The sequence below is a fragment of the Callorhinus ursinus genome, unplaced genomic scaffold (assembly GCF_003265705.2).
Source record: "Callorhinus ursinus isolate GAN/ISIS: 27379988/994484 unplaced genomic scaffold, GSC_fseal_2.0 scaffold9, whole genome shotgun sequence".
In the NCBI taxonomy this organism is placed as follows: domain Eukaryota; kingdom Metazoa; phylum Chordata; class Mammalia; order Carnivora; family Otariidae; genus Callorhinus; species Callorhinus ursinus.
The window spans coordinates 19,210,678-19,231,732 of NW_027397071.1; the positions used below are offsets into that span (position 1 = coordinate 19,210,678).

The window sequence follows — 21,055 nt, forward strand, 5'->3', positions numbered from 1 at the left end:
TCTCTGAAATTGGTTTTCTTCCAATAAACTTCAAACCAGTAGGATTTGGGGTATTTTACGCTTGAATAAACATATTTCATATGTAGTTCCAGCTAGCTGTTGTTCAATCATTCCCTTGCAGAAACAGAAATTGAAAGTGAACAACCATACATTTTACTTATATCACTGTTGTATAAAAAGATAGATATAGACATAAATATAGACCTCAATCACTTGGTGATTTAGTGACCAGGAAAACAGTTGGAAAAGTAGTCTTTATACATGCTGTTAAAAGGCTGTTTCTTAGTGGTATGCAAATTTATCATTGTGATGAAATCACTAGCATAGCCCTGCAGCAGTGGCCACGTCTTCCCCAAGCCACCACCATATGAAATGATTTGTTACACAGCATTAGATCGCTGATATACCCAACAAGATGGAGTCAGCATATTGTAGAGCAAAGAATACTGAAAAGAAAGAAGGTAATCTAGGTTCAAGTCCTGGTTGCACCATAGATTAGCCACAGGAAATTGGATGAACCTCTTCACCTCTTCAGACCACAATTCCTCCTGTGCATTGGGCAATCTTTTAAGTCACCTCAGCTCTAAAGTGGATGCTTCTAAGTTACTGTAGCTGACAACAGTTGTAGATCCAAATTAACTGAAGCTTTGATTTCAGATTATTGCTCATAACTATCTAGAAAGCTCAGATTCTCACCTGCTAAAGGAAGATGGCATCTGTTCTCTCTCTGAGAACAATGATTCTGCCAAAAGTCATTGAGATAGTTTCCCTTTACAAATTGAATAAATGCAGTATGATTAGGTGAATGGTACTGTCCTGTGTGTACAAAACTTAGACTAAACATGAATGTACAGAACACTTTAAACTTTTCCCTATTTCAAAGCAAAATTATTTTAAACAATCCTTAGTCATGGCAATAAATAGTTAATGAAAGGAATCTGCAGAAATATATAGAAAGGGCACCTGGGTGGCTCAGTTGGTTAAGCGACTGCCTTCGGCTCGGGTCATGATCCCAGAGGCCTGGGACCGAGTCCCGCATCGGGCTCCCTGCTTGGCAGGGAGTCTGCTTCTCCCTCTCACCTTACCCCCTCTCTTGTGTTCTCTCTCTCTCTCTCTCTCTGTCTCAAATAAATAAAAAAATTAAAAATCTTAAAAAAAAAGAAATATAGAAATACTAGACTGCAAATGCTGCAAGTTTTTGTAGTTCCCATTTCCTTATGTTCTCATATCATTTTAGGTAGCAAGAACTAAAAATGATACTGTGTATTATCCAAAATTCAATTCAGTTGTAGACATCATTGAATCTACTTATTTTATAGCTGGCTAAATGTTAATCAAGTTTTTTTAATGTAAATATTTCTCAGACAAACCATTTGTAATCAGTTTCAGAAAAGGCCATGGCATCAGTTTAAGTGCCCTTTATCTGGAGTCACATATCCAGAGTTGAGTCTAAAATCTCTCTCTTAGCTGTGTGACCCTGGACAAACAATTAACCTCTCTGAGCTGCAGTTTCCTGCTCTATAAAAAAGCAATGATGATGCCTGACCTGACTACTTCACAAGGATACTGTGAGGATCAAATCAGAGGATTTAGTGGAAAGGTTTTTACAAATGGTCTATTGCCAATATCCAAAGGAAAGGAAAAGTGAGGGGCCTAGACAGTTCTCAAACCAATGCAATGCCTGAAAGTCTGATGTATATCCATAAAGCTATAAAGTTTGGGACAGAAATGATTAACACCAGAAGTAGACTCTGTGTTTTCTTTTTTACGACCATTTCTGTTAATTGATTTTTTTCTCATTTTCATTTTTCTGCCCTTTTACTTCTTGTACCATGTGGCCTTCTTACTCATTCAATGAGTAACTCAACTTACTCATGTGTTGAGTAATAAACATTTACTGAACACCTAGTGCACATGGAAGGCAGAGATGGTCAAGATCTGATCCCTAGCTTGAGGAGCTCACATTCAAATGGAATGTCACACAAGAAGTAAGTCATCTCAAGGCAAAGAAAAACAGTCATAATGGAAAGATGGCCAAGATGCTAAGAGAGCAGATAGGAAGAGCAACTATATTTTCCAGGGGCAGAGAAAGACACACTGGAACAGCCCCTCAAAGTGAGCAGCATATGAGCTATATCTTGAAAGATGAGAAGAATTTTTCAAGGCAGACAAGGGACATTTGAGGTAAACTGTAAGATCCCAGTATATGCTAAGAACTGTAATTAATAATGATAAAAATTATAATTTTAAGAGCTAACATCTACCAATCATTTGTTATGTGCTACGGAACTTAGACCTTATATTTCAAAGGAAAGGAAAAACAATTTTTCCTACTACAGTATTTCACATACCAAATCTTCAATTCTTTTTTTATTTACATAACCTTTTGGCAAATTAATGCCACTAATTGGCACCTCAGTACCATGATGCCCGCCAATAAAAATTTACCTCGAGGCTATGCATTTAGCAATTTTGAAACTGTACCTTTCAGTTTAATGCAAAAGAGAACATTATTAATTATTAACAAATATCAGTTGTAATAATTTAACAATAATACATTTTAGGAGTCCAGTCTTTGTTCATAAGGCATTCAATCTTAAATAAAAATTGCAAATAAGATGCTAGCTATTGGAACCATTACCAATAGGCATTTAATCTTAAATAAAAATTGCAAATAAGATGCTAGCTATTGGAAACATTACCAATTTCACTTGCTCTTTCTCTGATATAGTGAAAGGGTATTATTTATCACACTAAGTATATATTATAATCTTCTGTTGATAGTAAAAGATCAAAGATTACCTTGCATCAAACAGAATTATGATGCATAACATTTTATCTTGTTACAGCTGATACCAATCACCAGGTGACAGTGAGCCGCAGAGCAGATTTTTCAGTCAATATCTCTGACATGCTGAAACATCTGAAACACAGCCACCAACTTCTTTGTGCTTTGGTTGTGAAAGTAAAAAGGGAGCATAAGCAAAAAAGGGGCTGATTGTTAACATTAACAATCAGCTAAATACCACTTGGTAAAGTTGCTAAATACCACTTGGTTTCTGAGTACCTAGCTAGTATTCTGACCTAGAACCTCCATCAATAAAGAAAAATCAGTGTCAATAAAAGAGAAAGTGGGGCATTGTTTTAAATGGAGCTGTAAGAATGGTAACATCTTCGATCAGAAGATTAGGGCAAAGACCCCCTCCTTGTTTAACTCTCTGGAGACACATATATTCCCACTCTTTCATCAAAGAGCTATACTAGGCCCTGACTAAAGTCACAAATCTCCTAAGCAAATCCTCTTTCTCAGGAAGGGTCACAGCCTCTCTCCTACATTTATTTTGAGTTATATCAGTGCTCGTTCAATGGGTAATCTGGGCCAACCTTTTCCCTTTCTTGTGATTTTGTAACTGCAGAAGACTTTTCCTCCCTTCTCATTATGTTGGTTTTGCCTTTTAGAGAAAGATACAGAAGGGCTCTTGAGTTTTTTGTAATGTTCAGCATGCACTCAACATTAGCAAATACTTAAACTACAGAAAGGAAAACATTGTAGTTGTAAAATCTTTGTTCATCTTCACATGTAAATTTTACAGACTGCTGATCCATGTAAAAAACTCAAGACTATATTGATTCCTTTGTCATACCTGCTTCTTTCTTAATATTTTTTAAATGGAATGACAGAATTAAAAAAAATTTATTAAAAATCCAAAACTAACCATTCTAAGGCCTGACCAGATAGTAAAATATTTAGCATTTGGAAACTGTTATATCATTTACCTTAAAAACCTTTGCCTACCCCATGAATCATAAAATCATTTGCCTGAAAATTTTTTTTTTTTTTACTTATGACAAGATGGTCATACACTGCATCATAGAGAAGCCTTCCCAAACTTACACACAGCAAAACCTTCCCAAACTTGCAAAATGATTGGATAGGGGCATTCATTTTTATGCAAACTATATGCATATTCATATAAAACAGTCTGAAAAATGTATCAGATATAATTAGCATGTTTATGAATCTATTTGCTCTGCTATTAAGTAACAAATTTGTAGTAACCATGGCAACTGCAACATCACAGGCACAAGTTCTATTTTTGTAATATGAGTACCTTTCTTAAAGCAACATTCATGCTCAGACTCTACATTTTTAAAATATTAAAAGAAGAGTTTTTAGAACATTCCAATTTTCATTATGTAAGGGCACATTTTATATTTTTAGTTTATTTTAAATTAAAATCAGTTTCTTTTTTGTTGGATGATGTCTGTGTGTGTGTTTGCCAAAAATAATATTGAAGTATAAAGGAAAAAACATGAAATATTAGGGGCATGTTAATACATATGGTTGTAGGATTGTTACCTTTTATTTTTTTCATTTTTTAGGATTGCTACCTTTTAAAATTCCATTTCATTTGAAACACTAAAAGCATATTCATTTTCCATGTTTGTCTTTTTAAATGTAAGTCATGTATAGATTTCCCATTTGATTTTTATTTAGATTTTCTGCTTCAGTCTTAATCATTATGTTTTATCAAAATTTAAGTAGTAACATTTTCCTCCACAATCAATTTGGGGAGGTGTTTTGGTTAATACTTTTGTTAAAAGAAATTAGTTGAACTATTACTTGTTTTTATCATCTTAAGTGCCATCACTTATAGACACGTCCGTCACCCTGGGCATTTTATGTAACCTTCCCAAACCTCACTTTGCTTCCCTGTAAAACAGAGATAATAATAATACCAACCAATAATACCAATACCAATAGGATTGTTGAGAAGGTAAAGTCTGAAAATGCCAGTATGATGAACATACTTTCCTATTCTTTTAAAATTGCAATTCTACATTCAAGTGTATTTTGTTCTGAAAATCAAATCTAATGCTGAACCGAACAGTTTCAAATAATACAGACCCTACAAATATCTGATTTCTGTATTTTCTCAAAAAGTGGCAGAGGTAAAATGGGTGTTTGAGAAATTGGGATAATAAGATTGGATAAAGGAAGCAACTCTTTAAAAAACAAAAACAAAAAAGGGGGTGCCTGGGTGGCTCAGTCAGCTAAGCCTCTGCCTTCAGCTCAGGTCAAGATCTCAGGGTCCTGGGATGGAGCCCCACACTGGGCTCGCTGCTTAGCGGGGAGTCTGCTTCTCCCTCTTCCTCTGCCCATTCCCACACCTCTCTGTCTCTGTCTCTCTCAAATAAATAAATAAAATAAAATAATTCTGGTGTGGGTTTGAGACCCAAATCAGTTTCCACTAAGCCTCATTTCCCTCAACTGTGAATGGGAAAAAATACTATTTCCTTGGATTTTTACATGTATAAATGTAATATAAAGCAGGCATCATACTCTATGACATAATAATAGTCAATAACCCTTCATTTTAAATGGCATCGGCCTGAGGAAGTAAAGAGATAGCTTTAGGGAAGCTAAGAGGTTCAGACAATTTGGCCTCTCAGTTACGTGCTTGAAAAGAGAAAAAAAAAAAAAAAACGGGAAGGGAATTTCACTAACAAACTCTGGTTGAATAGGACTTAGCTGATTAGGAAGAGTGGCTTTAGTCTGAGCTGAAGAGGTACACTGTGGTCCAGATGTAAAGGCTTTACTCATCCTGAGAAGGGGCTGAGTCAAAGTAGAAGGAAGACAGTGCAGACAAACTCAAAAGGCAGGCAGGCTGGTGATATGGACCTCGGGCTGGTCAGGGAATGGAGAAGCCAGGAAAGGGAGAGTGAGCTTGCAAATCCGTAATGTTCTTCATTTACTTATATGGTCAACACTATCCTGACCATTCAATTAAAGAAGTGCAGCCCCATTCCAGCACACCTTACTCTCTTCTAACTTCCTCCATAGTACTTACCACATTGGAACATGCTAAATAATCTACTTATTTATCATTCTTAGATATTATTTGTCTCTACCAGCTAGGATATAAATTCCAGATCACTGTGTCTTCAATACCTGTTGGACACTCAGAAAATATCTGTTGAAAGAATAAAGATTTAGCATGGTGCTTGGCACATAGTAGACACAATAAAGATTATTTGTTATTACTGTTATGCTTTTTCTTTTCATTCATTTTTTTCTCAAATTTTGTAAAATCAGGATCTTCCTAAAGCTACTGATAATGGAATAATGAAGATCTGCCTCCATCTTTTTTAGAAAAAAGAACCGAAATTTGGTTAGATCAATTACCTAAAAAAAAAAAATTAAACAGAAATACTACTCTAATCTTCAAAAAAACTATACTCGGGGTGCTTGGGTGGCTCAGTTGGTTAAGTGACTGCCTTTAGCTCAGGTCATGATCCTGGAGTCCCCCAGGATCGAGTCCCACATCGGGCTCCCTGCTCAGCAGGGGAGTCTGCTTCTCCCTCTGCCCCTCCCCCCCTCATGTGCTCTCTCCCTCTCTCATTCTCTCTCTGTCAAATAAATAAATAAAATCTTAAAAAAAAAACACTATATGCCATGGCATACTGGCCACAAATTAATCCATTATTTGGTCAAACAAATTTAGTTGTTAAATCAAACAATCATACCAAATATCTAAACTGGATGATAATTTGCTAAAATGAGTCTCATATTAACCTGTCTTTATGGATTTCATACACATTTTTATCTCTTTAAGACATGTTTTTTAGGGGTGCCTGGGTGGTTCAGTTGTTAAGCATCTGCCTTCAGCTCGGGTCATGATCCCAGGGTCCTGGGATCGAGCCCCGCATCGGACTCCCTGCTCAGCGGGGAGCCTGCTTCTCCCTTTCCCACTCCCCCTGCTTGTGTTCCATCTCTTGCTGTGTCTCTCTCTGCCAAATAAATAAATAAAATCTTTAAAATTTTTTTTTAAAAAGACGGGTTCTTTATTCACAAAAATAATATGAAGTCTATCTCTTCTGCTGTATAATAACCCCAAGGCCGAGTTGCCACTCGAGAGTAGGTACACATTTTAACTGATTTGTTAGCATTTAGAAATTTAGGAAGAAAATTAATGATGATGGTAAGTATAAGTAATAATCTTTCTCACCAGTGCAGTAGACATAAATTCACTCTAGTCAAAGTCAGCATTTGTCAAGCTGACCTACCTTGTCTTATGTTCTGTATTTCAGAGGCATAGAAACAGTAATTTGCTGAGCAATAATGTAGTTAGTGATGAACTAAACTTGACTTAACAATCTTCCTAATGACAGAAGGAAGGTACAGACTGTGACAGAAAGGGGGAAGGAGCACTGCCTATATCTTACGAAGAACTGGAAAAGCGACTGTGTGGTAGGGCACATCCCCATAAGTTGGTGACATAAGCTAGATCAGATTGTAAGGTCAGTGAAGTGAGAGGACCATAAACCATTCAGTTGCATTTTAGTATACTCCTTATAGGAAATTTAGAAAGAAAATTTTTAGGGGTGCCTGGGTGGCTCAGTTGGTTAAGCATCTGCCTTCGGCTCAGGGTCCTGGGATGGAGCCCCACATCGGGCTCCCTGCTCAGCAGGGAGTCTTGCTTCTCCCTCTCCATCTGCCCCTCCACCCTCCCACTTACGCACTCTCTCTCTAATAAATAAATAAAATCTTTAAAAAAATAGAAAAGAAAATTTCTACTCTCATTTTATATACTAAAGAGAATAAGGAAGATCTGGAGGCTTACAGAACTAGTTTTATTTCAGTAGTCTCAACAGAGTTGTACACTGGCTAGAAACTATGTATCATGCTGTTTGAAAAGGATTCTGTTTAGTTAGGCTGTACAGTCAACTGCTCTAATAAAAATATTTCAAATGCATCATGTCTCCACTTAATGTTTATTCATTCCTTCTAGAGAAAATATCTTGTTAGGGCTAAATTAGAAAATAATAGTATACATTGTGAACAATTAGCAGTTTCAAAGATAATGTTAACTAATGAATAATCCAAGTACAAAGGGCTTTACAGACAGGTAGAAAAATTGGCTTTAATTCCTTCTCATGCTGTGGTGAAGACTCTTCTCCACAATTTCTACCCTAGTAGTATCATACTACTAGGTCCAGCTATACTCATTTCCTAGCCTCCCTTCTCCCTTGCCTTTAGATGCAGCTTCATGAGTTTTCCTCTCTAACAGACTGTGAGCAGAAATTATTGCTATGTTTAAGTTATACTACTTCCAAGCCTGAACACTCTAAGATAACAATTTTAATAAAAACTAATTTTATTTTTTCTAAAAACAAAATATTCCAGAAATTTTTCAAACCATATATTTAGATATTATATGTGTATAGAATTTTTGTATTAAAACTTACTACTATTAAATATTTTTTAAAGATTTTTTTTAAAGATTTTATTTATTTGACAGAGAGAGAGAGCGAGAGCAGGAACACAAGCAGGGGGAGTGGGAGAGGGAGAAGCAGGCTTCCTGCCGAGGAGGGAGTCCGATGCGGGGCTCGATCCCAGGACCCTGGGATCATGACCTGAGCAGAAGGCAGACGCTTAAAGACTGAGCCACCCAGGCACCCCTAAACAGACACTTTTAATGCTTACATCATTTATGGTTGGGGTGCCTGGGTGGCTCAGTCGGTTAAGTGACCAGCTCTTGATTTTGGCTCAGGTCAGGATAACTCTCTCTCTCCAATAAATAAATACATCTTTAAGAAAAAAAAAAAAAAAGAAGAGAAAATGTATTGTCTTTCCTAGTACCATTATTCATACTTCTAAATTTTAATAACTGGAAATTGATAGGCCCTCAAAAAAGTAAATAGTAATAATAATGCTGCTTTTGCTTTTAATAATAATGATCAACTCCTTTTAAATAAAACACAAAACCTCTGAACTACCTCTATTTCCAAACTTTCTACCATGGGCTTAAAAGAACTGACATATAGCGGGGAAATGTTATATAATTCATGACTATATAAAATATTGTATAAAGTTACTTTTATCCCATGTACACTTATTACAAAAATTTTATCATTTGTGTAATCATTGCATATGAATTGCCTACTTTGAAGCTGTCACTTTGCCCTTTACAGGTTATGCAGTGGTGCAGAGGACAGACATAGACTCATGGAGCTGGCAAGCTAGAGGGTGAGCGAAACAATAAAAAGATATCAAACAAATAAATACCTACTTGCAAGCTCAGAAAATGCAGACAAGGTGCTGCAACAAAAGGTAACAGGCCAAAATCTACTTAGACAGGGTGGCCAGGAAAGGCTCCAGGGGAGTTATTAGACTAGCCAGAGGTCTGAGGGATGTGCAGGAGCCAACCATGCAAATATGGAAGGACATCCCAGGAAAGTATTTGTCTTGTGAAGATCCTCAGGTAAGAATGAGTTAATTTGAAGTGTTTAAAGAAATAAAATGTTATGTTATGTTATTAAATTAGAACCTAACATATGGTTATGTATATATAATTATATATACACATAGTATGAAATATTAAGTATAATACAATTGACCATGAGGTAAAATGTCTCCCCACTCCAAAATGCTAAACTTGCTTGGAGAATATAATTTTCCTTTTCCTTTGTCTATATGCTTATTGGATAGGCTAGATAATCATGTAGTTAGAAACAAAACAAACACAAGATCTCATTCATTTCACATGTTATCTGGCTATAGGGCAGTGGTGGTAGCAGGGAAAGCTGAGGGCCTTACTCTTCTTCTCCCTCACTGCAGGACCCAAGTGGAACAGAGAAGTTTCCCAGGCAAAAAGTGTGGCTCATTGAACTCTGTGGTACATTGCTCTTAAAACTTCCATGGAGAAGGACATATATCACTTTTGCTCATTTTCTTCCTTCCTTCCTTCCTTCCCTTCCTTTCTTTCTAAGATTTTAGGGGTTTTTTTAAAGATTTTTAAAAATATTTTATTTATTTATTTGACACAGAGAGAGACACAGCAAGAGAGGGAACACAAGCAGGGGGAGTGGGAGAGGGAGAAGCAGGCTTCCCGCTGAGCAGGGAGCCAGACATGGGGCCTGATCCCAGGACCCTGGGATCATGACCTGAGCCGATGGCAGGCGCTTAACAACTGAGCCACCCAGGCGCCCCAGATTTTAGGGTTTTTTTTTAAGATTTTATTTATTCATTTAGAGAGAGAAAGTGTGTGCACGAGTAGGGGGAGGGGGAGAGGGAGAGAGAGAATCTCAAGAATCTCCAGCAGACTCTGTGCTGAGCTCAGAACTCAACATGAGACTCAATCTCACGATCTTGAGATCATGACCTGAACTGAAATCAAGAGTCTGATGCTTAACCAACTGAGTCACCCAGGTGCCCCTCTAAGATTTTATTTTTAAGTAATCTCTACACCCAACATGGGGTTTGAATTTACAACCCCAAGATCAAGAGTCACATGCTCCACTCACTGAGCCAGCCAGGTACCCCTTATTCACATTTTCTTGACCAACAAGGATAACATGGTCACAACTAACTCCACGTGCCCTGAAGGAGAATAAGAAATGTATACTGAACAGCATTGATTAAGTCTGAATAATGGGAGAGGGAAGGAGGAAGGATGGGAGAGAAAAAGGGCAGGGGAGAGAATGATTATATTGTCATGAGAAAGCTCAAAATAAAGCAAATTAAACACTCAGTTCAAAACAAGACACTAGGTTTTTCCATTTAAGGGGAAATACATAGCTTTGAAATGGGATGAATAAACACAAGCCTACAGTCTTACATTATCAAATTCTCTAATTGTCAATATTTTAATTTCATTGTGAATTAGCTGATTTTGTTTCTTTTTAATTCTTCCTTCTTGAACTATACAATTTCAGAACTAAAACACCAGCAAGTAAAGACTGTTATCACCTGGATAATATACTGCCTTTCTTATTGACTTTCAATCTACTTCCACTATGCTCTTTTGAGGGAAGACAATGTCATACTCCTTGTGACTAGTTTGTAGTAATTAATTCCCCAAATATTTTAAACATTTTGTTAACACTGACCAAATATTTTGCAACGTGTAACTATCTACCTTCAACAGAGTTTTATTCTCTTCCTTCAATATTCCATTCTTTTGCTTTGATCAGAACTGCTTAGGAATGGAAGAGGGTCACTGATTCTTTGGGAATGTAAAGTATGCCCTTTATGGCTCAGTCAGGACCTGCTGCATCCAGACCTGGCTGCCATGCTCTGCCAGGAGGTAAAGTCCCAAAAGTGGCTCTCAGTCCAGCTGCCCTTGTCTGGGACTCACTGTCTATGCCTCCTATCACTGCTTTTTGCCCATCTCAACTGTGATGTGACTACCATTTTACTCAAACATTCCTTAACGTATATACAAATACGTGTGTATACGTATGCCTGTATAATCCATGCAATTATAATTACAATTCATTTAGTTAACATATTCTAAATGAATTTAGAATAGAATAGAATATCTAATATTTTTTTGCTTTGATGGAAATGTGTTTTTCAAAAAACCTTTGTTGAATTTAATTGAATTGTGACTTTTGTTTTTCCTAAAGTAGAAATGCCATTTTCTATTTTTGCGTGTGTGATTAAGTAACCTATTGTTTGTTACAGAAAACATAAGATCCTACTACCCAGTTACAACCACAGTAAATAAATTAATGTATCCAAGCTTCTAGACAATTTCCTATTTTATATATACATGTATATATATGAATATTTAATAAAGATAGTGTTATACTATTCATACTATTCTGTTGCTTTCTTTTATAATCTAAAACATATCACATGTGTAATTCAGGGGATTGAGATCAAACGATCTGTGACAAGTTGTTCTTCATCTCCTCTTCAAGAAAAAGCTTCCAGTACTAATTCCTGATGCATTCCAAAAAAACAAAAAACAAAAAACACAAATTTATCACAAGAGCACAAGAAGCATTCAGATTCCTGTATGATAATGCAGCCATGTAAATCTTCCATTTTTCACACTATGTCCAAATGACCATATATGCCAACAAAGAGAATAAGCAAAACCACTCAAAACTCAGGCCTATAGAATAACTAGGATGCGAGGAACACAACACATTTAAAATTCTGTACTGGTATAGAAATAAATACCCAAATCTAATGGAGGCAGCTCCTGAGCCCACCTCAAGCACAGGCTGTGAAAGAAGCATGAGCTTATAGATGTGGAACACAGATAAACAACCCCAAAAAGAGAATGTCCAACCTTGAAATGAGGAAATATAAAAACAAATCTGAGATCTGGTGCATCAGAGTACTACCACTCACTGGGAAACCAAAAGGAAAGACATAAAGCTCCTAATACCAGAAGTAGTACTCTTGGGAAAGCCCCACTTCTGGCACGAAAATGGTTGGAGGGTAGGGGTTGTTAGAAAATAAGGAAGCAAGAAATGTAAGTTAAGAACCTAAACAAACAAAAGAGTCACAAAATCAAAAGACATGATCATCTACTTCCCCAAGAGGAAAAAAAAAAAAGAGATTAATTAAAGAAAATATCATCACATCAAAAGAAGGAAGTACTCTTGAACTAAGAAATCCAATAAGCCACCAAATGTATGGTCTCTGTCTGTAATAAAATTCATTTCTGGTCTAAGAAAATCAAACACATTTAAAAGTTTTTTAAAAGGTAATGTCAAACAACATTCATACAAGACTACTGTACAAGAAAAATAGAAAATGCACATGAAAACATTTCAGTTTACGTTCTCCTTAATGAAACTACAATAAAACAGAAGGAAACTGAATTAAATATCCTTAAAACAAGAATTTACAGATTTATTAAAACTTAAATCATATTTTATAAACTTCAAATCAGAAACAGACAAAAAATTATAAAGATATGAAGTGAGAATTGACAAACTCAGGAAGAAACGTATTTTTGAAATAAAATTCATTTTAGAAATAAAGACTAACTAAAGATGCTCAAGGGAGAACAGATTCAACAACAAAAAATAGATTATAAAGGACATTGAAAAAATGGAAGCACAGAACTATGTCAATAAAAACAAAACAAAATAAAGCAGAACATAATCAGAGAAAACATAATTAATATATAAAATAGATATAGGACATCTAACATAGAAATAATTTGATCCCCTGGGGGGGGCGGGGATGGAATGTAATTAATATATAAAATTACAATCAAAGAAAAAATACTGGAAATAAAAAAAAGACCTGATTCCCATACTAAAAGGGCTTACTCTGTACCTGGGAAAACTAGCGAAAACAAATTCTAATACAACTAGTATTTTTTAGACTTTAGACTTTAAAGGTAAAGAAAAATACTCTGAGCCTAGGATACACATACACACACATAAACACACACACGCCTATCTTTCTCTATAGAAAAATAAACAGACAAGCAGATGAAGGCAAGTGTTTACAAAATGTTAATAATCGATGAACCAAGGAGAAGGGTATATGGATGTCCACTGATGTTCTTTCATATTCTCTGTAGGCCTAATTTTTTAAAAAATAAAAAAGAGAAAAATCACTAGTAACAAAAAAGAAAAAGGTAATGAACATTTTTTTACATAAATAATTTCCTACATAATATCATTATTTTAATGGTTCTATAGAATTCTTCTAAGGATTGTTACACTGTTGTGTTTTTTTAACCAATAACCCTTATTTGGCATTTAGGATTTTTTTCAGTTGCTGCAAATCTTCAAATTTTGAACTGAGTTAAATTTTTTTAATGAGCCGAAATGAGACCAAAATCTACAAAAAAGTAATGAGACTGGGGCACCTGGGTGGCTCAGTTGATTAAGCATCTGACTCTTGATTTCAGCTCACGTCATGATCTTGGGGTCAGGGGGGCGAGCCTGGGCTCTGCATTGGGAGCGGAACCTACTTGGGATTCTCTCTCCCTCTCCCTGTGCCCCGCCCCCTACTGTGCACACCACACATTCTCTAAATAAAATTTAAAAAAATTTTTAATTTTAAAAAAAGAAAGTACTGAGACTGGCTTTTAAAGCAATTCCAGGGGCGCCTGGGTCGCTCAGTTGTTAAGAGTCTGCCTTCGGCCGAGGTCATGATCCCAGGGTCCTGGAATGGAGACCCGCATCCAGCTCTTTGCTCTGCACGAAGGCTGCTTCTTCCTCTCCCACTCCCCCCTGCTTGTGTTCCCTCTCTCGCTGTGTCTCTGTCAAATAAATAAATAAAATCTTAAAAAAAAAAACAATTCCAGAAAAGATAACCTAAAAACTGTTTTAATAATGCCAACATGAATAAACTGAATATGATCACCTTGAAAGAGAAATGATATTTGCTACATAGATTTCCTAGTTTTGCTTAAAAAAATAAGAAAAAATAAGTAAGAAAAAGAACAAAAAAAGTTAGGAAAAAAGAAAAGAGAAAACATACTACTTTATAGTCACGTTCAAAAAAGAAAAAAAATGGTAGGGCTATGGACATGGCAGCAAAGATACCACCATTTCCTCTTGGCTTCTTTTTTCTTTCTTTCTTTCTTGTTGTTTTTTTTTTTTTCCTACACAAATAGTTCAATGTGGGTAGGTGACTGATTGAGCAAATGACTCAATACTTATGAAAATCTACCACAGAAATCAGTGATTACAGAACATATGATCCCTTCTTCATACAGTGTACATTTTTTATGGGATAAGTATGTACCTACCAGCTATAACATAGGTAGCATAGGCATGTACCTAAAGTCTGTAATATAGTTAATGCAGACATGTAATAATAGCTATTAAATAGGTAAAGTGTGATATATGACATAATAGCAGCCGAGAAAGTGCTGTGCAACATAATACAGAGAAGACAGTGATTGCCCCAAACACTGCAGAGAATGCTAAATAACAGTGATAGGAATAGTTTCATAGATGAGGTGAGCCCGTGGGCATGTTCGAAGTGAGAGAAGGGCTTTCCTGGAGTATTATGGAAAAGTCTTACGGTCAGAAAAATAAAAAAATAAAAAAATAAAAAATAATAAAATAATAAAATAATAAAATAAAGGTTCATAGGCCTTTGAGAATTCGTGGGTGAATGCAGGACACCATGTATGGCAGCAAACATCCATGACCTCATTGTAAAAAATATTTATTGAGCATCCATGATGATGAGCCTTGACTGACATGCTCAGGATTTCAAAATGTGTCCTTAGGACACATGGAGCATTGAAGGCTTTGAAGCAGCCCGTAATGGTAATGTGATGGTTACGCAGGTGGTTACACAGAAGATAAGGACCTGGTCTCAGTTCAACATCAGATGTCATACCCTGCCTTGATTTTGCACACTTGAGACACCCAACCAGTATATGTCTCACACTTGTGGCAACATGGTTGCTATTTTAAAACCTCATTCCTGATCAAAAGTTGTAACTTTTCTTTTACTTAAGACAATTATCCCTAAGGGACACCCAAGTTTTTCCAGAGCAGTCAGATGGCTGCCACACTATAACAATGATAGAAGAATCAGCCCAAAGCTCTGTCACACTAAATATACAAATGAATGATGAATAAATAAATCGTTTCCTAAATAGCCAGGTGTTGGTATAGTGCAGATTATCTATCACAGAGATAGATAAATGACTCGGTTATTCTTTTTTTTTTTCCTTCTGCATGTTTGGATGTAAAATCAGTTCAATTCAAAGGTTTCTCTAGGCTTCTAAAACATTCTTGATAAGCCTGGCAAAGACACTCACTTTGTCTCATACTTCTTTGCCCCTTTCACTCACAGGGATGAAGATAGTGCACTACATCAATAATCATGACTTTACTGGAAGTAAACGTGATTTTCTGGTTCTTCTGGAAAGTATTATACATTTAGTCGCTGTGTTCACATGATTTAAATTTGAAACCAACCTCTGAATGAATATCCTTTGGCTGAATTGCTTTTAGTTTAGGCCTCATTTGATTTAGGCAGAAAAAGAAAAAGCATGTACTAAAAGAGCCAAATTTCCTGCACACAAAAGTAGAGACGTTACACTATTCTTCCCAAGAATTAAGTGCTAAGGTGCAACAGTGGGTCAAGACTGTGGACAGTTGGGTTTATAGTCTCAATTCTGTCACATTCATTCATTCATTCATTTACTCATTCATTCACTAAATATTGAGCTTCGTATGTGGCAACAAGCACTGTCCTAGGTGTTGAAAAAAAAAAGATGACATTGACCTTGGGAAGAGAATAAAACTGATTTGGATTCATCCTTCACCAAAAAAAAAAAAATTCTATGTCTGACTATCTGCAGTCTTAAATTTAAAATAATTTGAGGAACCATATAAGAGAATGTGTGGAACAGCATGAGATATGGTAATGGTGGTGAGGGGCCATTGCGTATGGACAATCTACACCCCACCTAAACGGTTCCATTTTTCATTTTTCAAAATAAAATATATTGGAGAAACCACATTGTGGACCCTATTTGGAGGGCCTCCAGTTTCCTACCCTTGAACTATATGATTTCTAGGACATTCTCTAGTCCTCACATCCCTTTCATACTTTAAAATGATAAGTGAGTAAATGCACAAATAAATCAATTTCTTTAGAGCTTGATTCCTATTCAGTTTTCTATATGCCCTTAGTCAAATTCAAATTTTGGCAAGAGTACATTCTCCTGAAAGTTTGTTCTATAGGAATAAAAAGCAAATGTGGAGAAACTATGAAAGTGGAACGGTAAAGGGACCAAAGATACCCCACTTTGCAGTTTTGGTTTAGGCTGACCCCACCCTCACTTTCACACTTAGCCTAAACCCAGAAGTACCTTTTTAGTCATACTAAGATCTACGATTTAGATTTGGTGCTAAAGAAGATACACTTTATAGCCTGTAACTTACTAAGTACAGTGCCTGACACACGGTAAGTGCTCAGTAAATAAGACTTGTGAGTAGCCACACAGCAACGTATGTAAGGGTCTTGCCTTGTAATTCGGAATTTGGTTTGAGACCAGGTTCCACTTTTTACTAGATGGATGGCCTTGAACAAAGCATTCAGTCTCCATAAGCCTCCATCCCCTCAGAGTACCTCCATATGGGGTTGCTATAAAAGGTAACAGGATGTGTCACGTATCCAGCACAATACCTGGCACTTAGCAAGAACTGAAGAAACATTGGCCATTTTGTCAGCATTCATGAAGGAACTGCTCATTTTTTAAAAATACTCATTTATCTTTTTGGAAATTGATAAAATGGGACCACTTCATTGAAAACATTATAAAAATTAGTCTAAAAGAAGACATATATCACTTGTAAAAATTATTACACATTGAATGGCTCTATGAAGAGTTAAGTCAATGTTTTATCTTTCATAACCCTAGTGAAAACCAAATGCCAGAAAGATCAATATGAAACTTAAAAAAAATTTTTTTTTCAGACAGAAAATCTACGTCTATAGTCAGGCACATTTTACACATCAGTGAAAGTTCCAATCAATATTTCTGAAACTTGTTGGCTGGCATAGATTTTCTTTGTAGTAGGAAAATTGTATCCAGTTAAATTGTGAAATGTTTAAACAAGGGGACAGAAGTTGTGCTGGTATAAAAGCAGATAATATTTTAAAACTTTGTCACCAGCCAAAGTCCTTAATCTTTAAAAAAATTATTTATCTATTTATTTATTTTAGAGAGAATACACACACACACACACACACACACACACACACGTATGCATGCGAGTGGTGGGAAGGGGCAGAAGTGGAGGGAGTGAGGGAGAGAGAATCTGGAGCAGACTGTGTGAATTATGAGCCCGCCATGGGGGCTCGACCTCAGAACCCTGAGATCAAGACCTGAGCCAAAACCAAGAGTTGGAAGCTCAACCAACTGAGCCACCCAGGTGCCCCCCAAAGTCCTTAATCTTTGGTTTTATCTGAATCTAGGGAAATGAATTTGGTTATTTTAAGTCCTGTTTGAGTGTATTTAACATTCACATTCTATTCATTTCCTTGAAATAGAAAAAGAATATTTTATGTTTATGTGTGTAAAGGCTTATTAATCAACAAATAAGCATTGTACCATCGTTACTTTATTATAAACACTATTTAAAACATGAATTCTGTTTTTGCACATTGTTCTTTCATTATTTACTTCTGTATTTTAAAGCTTGGTCAAGACAAAGCAAGATGGTAGTGTAGTCCTTAGAGCTGAAGCTTTTTACGATGACACTAAGGAGCCACTCACCCTCTCCTCCACTCACATCCACTCCAATCATTTCTGTGCCTCAAAGCAATTTCTTACACGAGGAGCATCTCCTCAACAAACTATTTACCTGAACCTTAAAACTAAACACTGACAGTAAAAGTAATCCCGCAACATTAAAAAAGGAAAATCTCAGAGGTGCCAAAATGCTAAGGGGATATCTCATCTCACTTTGGAATTTATGTAACTTTATTCTGAGATGCCTCTTTTCAAAGCAGAATGCATTTCTCCTTTGGCAATATTCTAAGCAAATGACTTTATTTTAATTACATAAACCATAAATAAACAGAAATAAAAGAGATTAATGAGCACCAGTACAAGTGAGTGACAGTCATTAACTACAATTTCCCTTTATTGGAAAACCTCTCTCGGACTTTTGTTCCATTAAGACTATATCCTAATTATCTCAAGTTTCATTCTGCCATTAATAACCTTATTTTCTTGGAAATAGTACTGATGGATGAGTTTTAAATCGTACTTTCACAAGTAAGGCAGAGTACAATCAAGAAAAGGGTTCCCCTATAGTTTGTGGGAATACATGTAGAATGATCGCATTTCCTAAATGGTCTTGCAAATCAGACTTCAGCCAAATGTAGTACTCCATTATAAGGGACAGGGGAAAAAATTGAATGTTGGAGTTCAAATTCATATAATAATTAGAAGGGACATTTATTTCAAAATGTGGAGAACTTGACAGTAAGAAAATGACAGAAATTCCGCTCCACAGTGAATTATAAATGTCAAATTACTGGTATGCATGTAAAAAAGTATGTAGCTATTAGAAACCAGACTCTGCATTCATGTGCAGTGCTTCTGCCTTTATCATCTTCTTATATTACTCTAAGGTGTTCTGTCATTCACTGTCAAATTTCCAGTGTAAGACTATAAGACATATGTCAGATCAGTGTCCAAAGCTTTCCAGGTTCTGGACACACCAATGCAGCCCCATATTTTACACAATATTAAGTATATTAAATGGGAAAAGCTGCTCAGTTATTAGAAGTCAGTTACAGAGTGTACTGTAGCATGTGATATCATCTACTCTGAGGAATGCAAAGTGCAGGGGAGGGAGAAGCAGCGTGATTCTATATTGTGTGTGGACTCATGATGCTGTCAGAGTGTCAGCAGGATGAACAATGAAAAGGATGTTAACTAAATTTTGATGTGCAAGAACATGTGTTTAATTTGCAAGATGCTTTGTTTAATTAAAAGGTAAATACCATTTACAATTCCTCTTGCAGACAAATTTAGAGCAGCAACAACACCTACAGAGTGTTCAAATTGCCAGCAGAATTTCTTGGATGCATTTGATCAATTAAAAGGGTACACATTTGGGGAAAAATAATTATTTTTTTCCATTTGTTTTCAAATAGAAATGGCTTTATTTTCTATAAACAGATTATTCCTAGAGTTTAATGCCTAGCTAAGTATGGATTTTTAGAACAATAATATTATATACCTAGAGCAGAGAAAATAAACCTGAGGGCCAAAAGTTCCTCTTGTCATTCAACCTCCACTTCAAAAGAGATTTTTTTCCCTTCCTCCCTTCCCTCCCTTTACTTCCCCTCCTTCCTTCCTTCCATTTTCCCTCTTTTTGGTCTTGCTGGGTTTTCCTTCTGCAGAGAGAAGGCTCTAAAAGCTGTATGGTTCTCAAAGACCCTCCTACCCCTCCAAAAAGATAACTTTAATCAAGTCATTTGGGAACTCCAACATAATTGTTCCATAAGCTCACTTGGATCTTAAAGCAGATCAAAGATTTCAGGTCTCATATTCTCCTTTATTTAAGATTTGCTATTTTTTTCAGTGATCATGGATGGGAATACGCTATTGCTTCTTCAGCTGGCCTGCAGTCAGAAAAAAAATCAAAGGAGATTCAGATTTCTTTACTTATAACTTCTAATCTCAGTAATACAGGTAGTAAAGATAACCATCCGACCATTTTTCTACAATGCAACACTTGGTGTGGTTGCACTTTGGTTTCAGTTATACTTGGAGGCAGGAAATAGATCAGTGACTCTCCTGAGGATCCAACTTAATCATATCCTTGGCTGATACTGAAAAACAAAGTAAATTTGAAGATCTACTTGGTTTCTTTCAACAATTCCTGAAATGGACAGAATCCCATCTAGCAAGCAGAAAGGGAGTCATACAAAATGGAAGGTTTTATAGACAGAAGGGGACACAGGGAAAAGAAAAGAAAAGAAGAGAAGAGAAAAGGAAAGGAAAGAAAAGAAAAGGAAAGGAAAGGGAAAAAAAAATCTAGCAAAGAGTGGATTGTTTCAGGAAAGGTACCCTTCCGATGGAAGGGGTCTGTCAGACCGATCACCTCACTGGCCCTGACCAGGTAATTCCAGACCAAGTGTTTAAAAGTTACGTTCTTGGGAGGGGATGAAATTGCAATTAGGATAGGTATTAAGTCTTGGTTTGCTGACTTAGAGCTTAGTACAAGTGACTCCACTGTGGGCCTGCCGTCTCTTTTTTAATATTACCAACACATGACATCCAGGCAACATGAAAGAGAAATTCTGCAAGAGTTCCTCCACAGTTCACAATACAGTGAATTGGATTTGGGAGACCCCAATCATGGAACAGCCATCCACTGGTTCATGTCTTCCAGTCTGGCCTATCATGTGACTAACAAATAGAAGACCAAAATGTGAAACAGCCAACTATTATATTACATTATTAATATACTATACCATTATACTATATTATTAACTATATTGTAACTGACATATTGTTGCTTTATTGGAACTCAGAACAAAATACAAACTAAATTGACAGGAAAGAGCACAAAAGAAACTTCAGTGGGTAAATGTACTTTTTCCCCTTTCATTATCAGACAAAACACTCCTCTCCCTGCCCTGTTCCCTACCCCTTAATTAACTAAAAATGTCATTCTGTATATCTGCCAAAAGGGAACTTCATTTCATTTCTGAATCAAATATAGTATAACCTTGTAAAAAAAAATGCCCCTCACTAGTCGTATATGTGAATATAAGACAACTGGCCTTTGGTCCTCA

The 21,055-nt window shown here is 36.2% G+C and overlaps 1 protein-coding gene and 1 long non-coding RNA gene across 2 annotated transcripts in view; one reads left to right on the top strand and one right to left on the bottom strand.

Annotated features, from left to right (window-relative positions):
* The window catches only part of LOC141373456 (uncharacterized), a 322,863-nt gene that overhangs the window by 296,800 nt on the left and 5,008 nt on the right, over positions 1-21,055 (bottom strand). The window lies entirely within an intron of this gene.
* Positions 375-3,090, top strand: LOC112824316 (uncharacterized). Its single transcript, XR_003208389.2, has 4 exons — positions 375-461; positions 1,910-1,988; positions 2,081-2,184; positions 2,850-3,090. It is a non-coding gene; the product is annotated as an uncharacterized lncRNA (long non-coding RNA).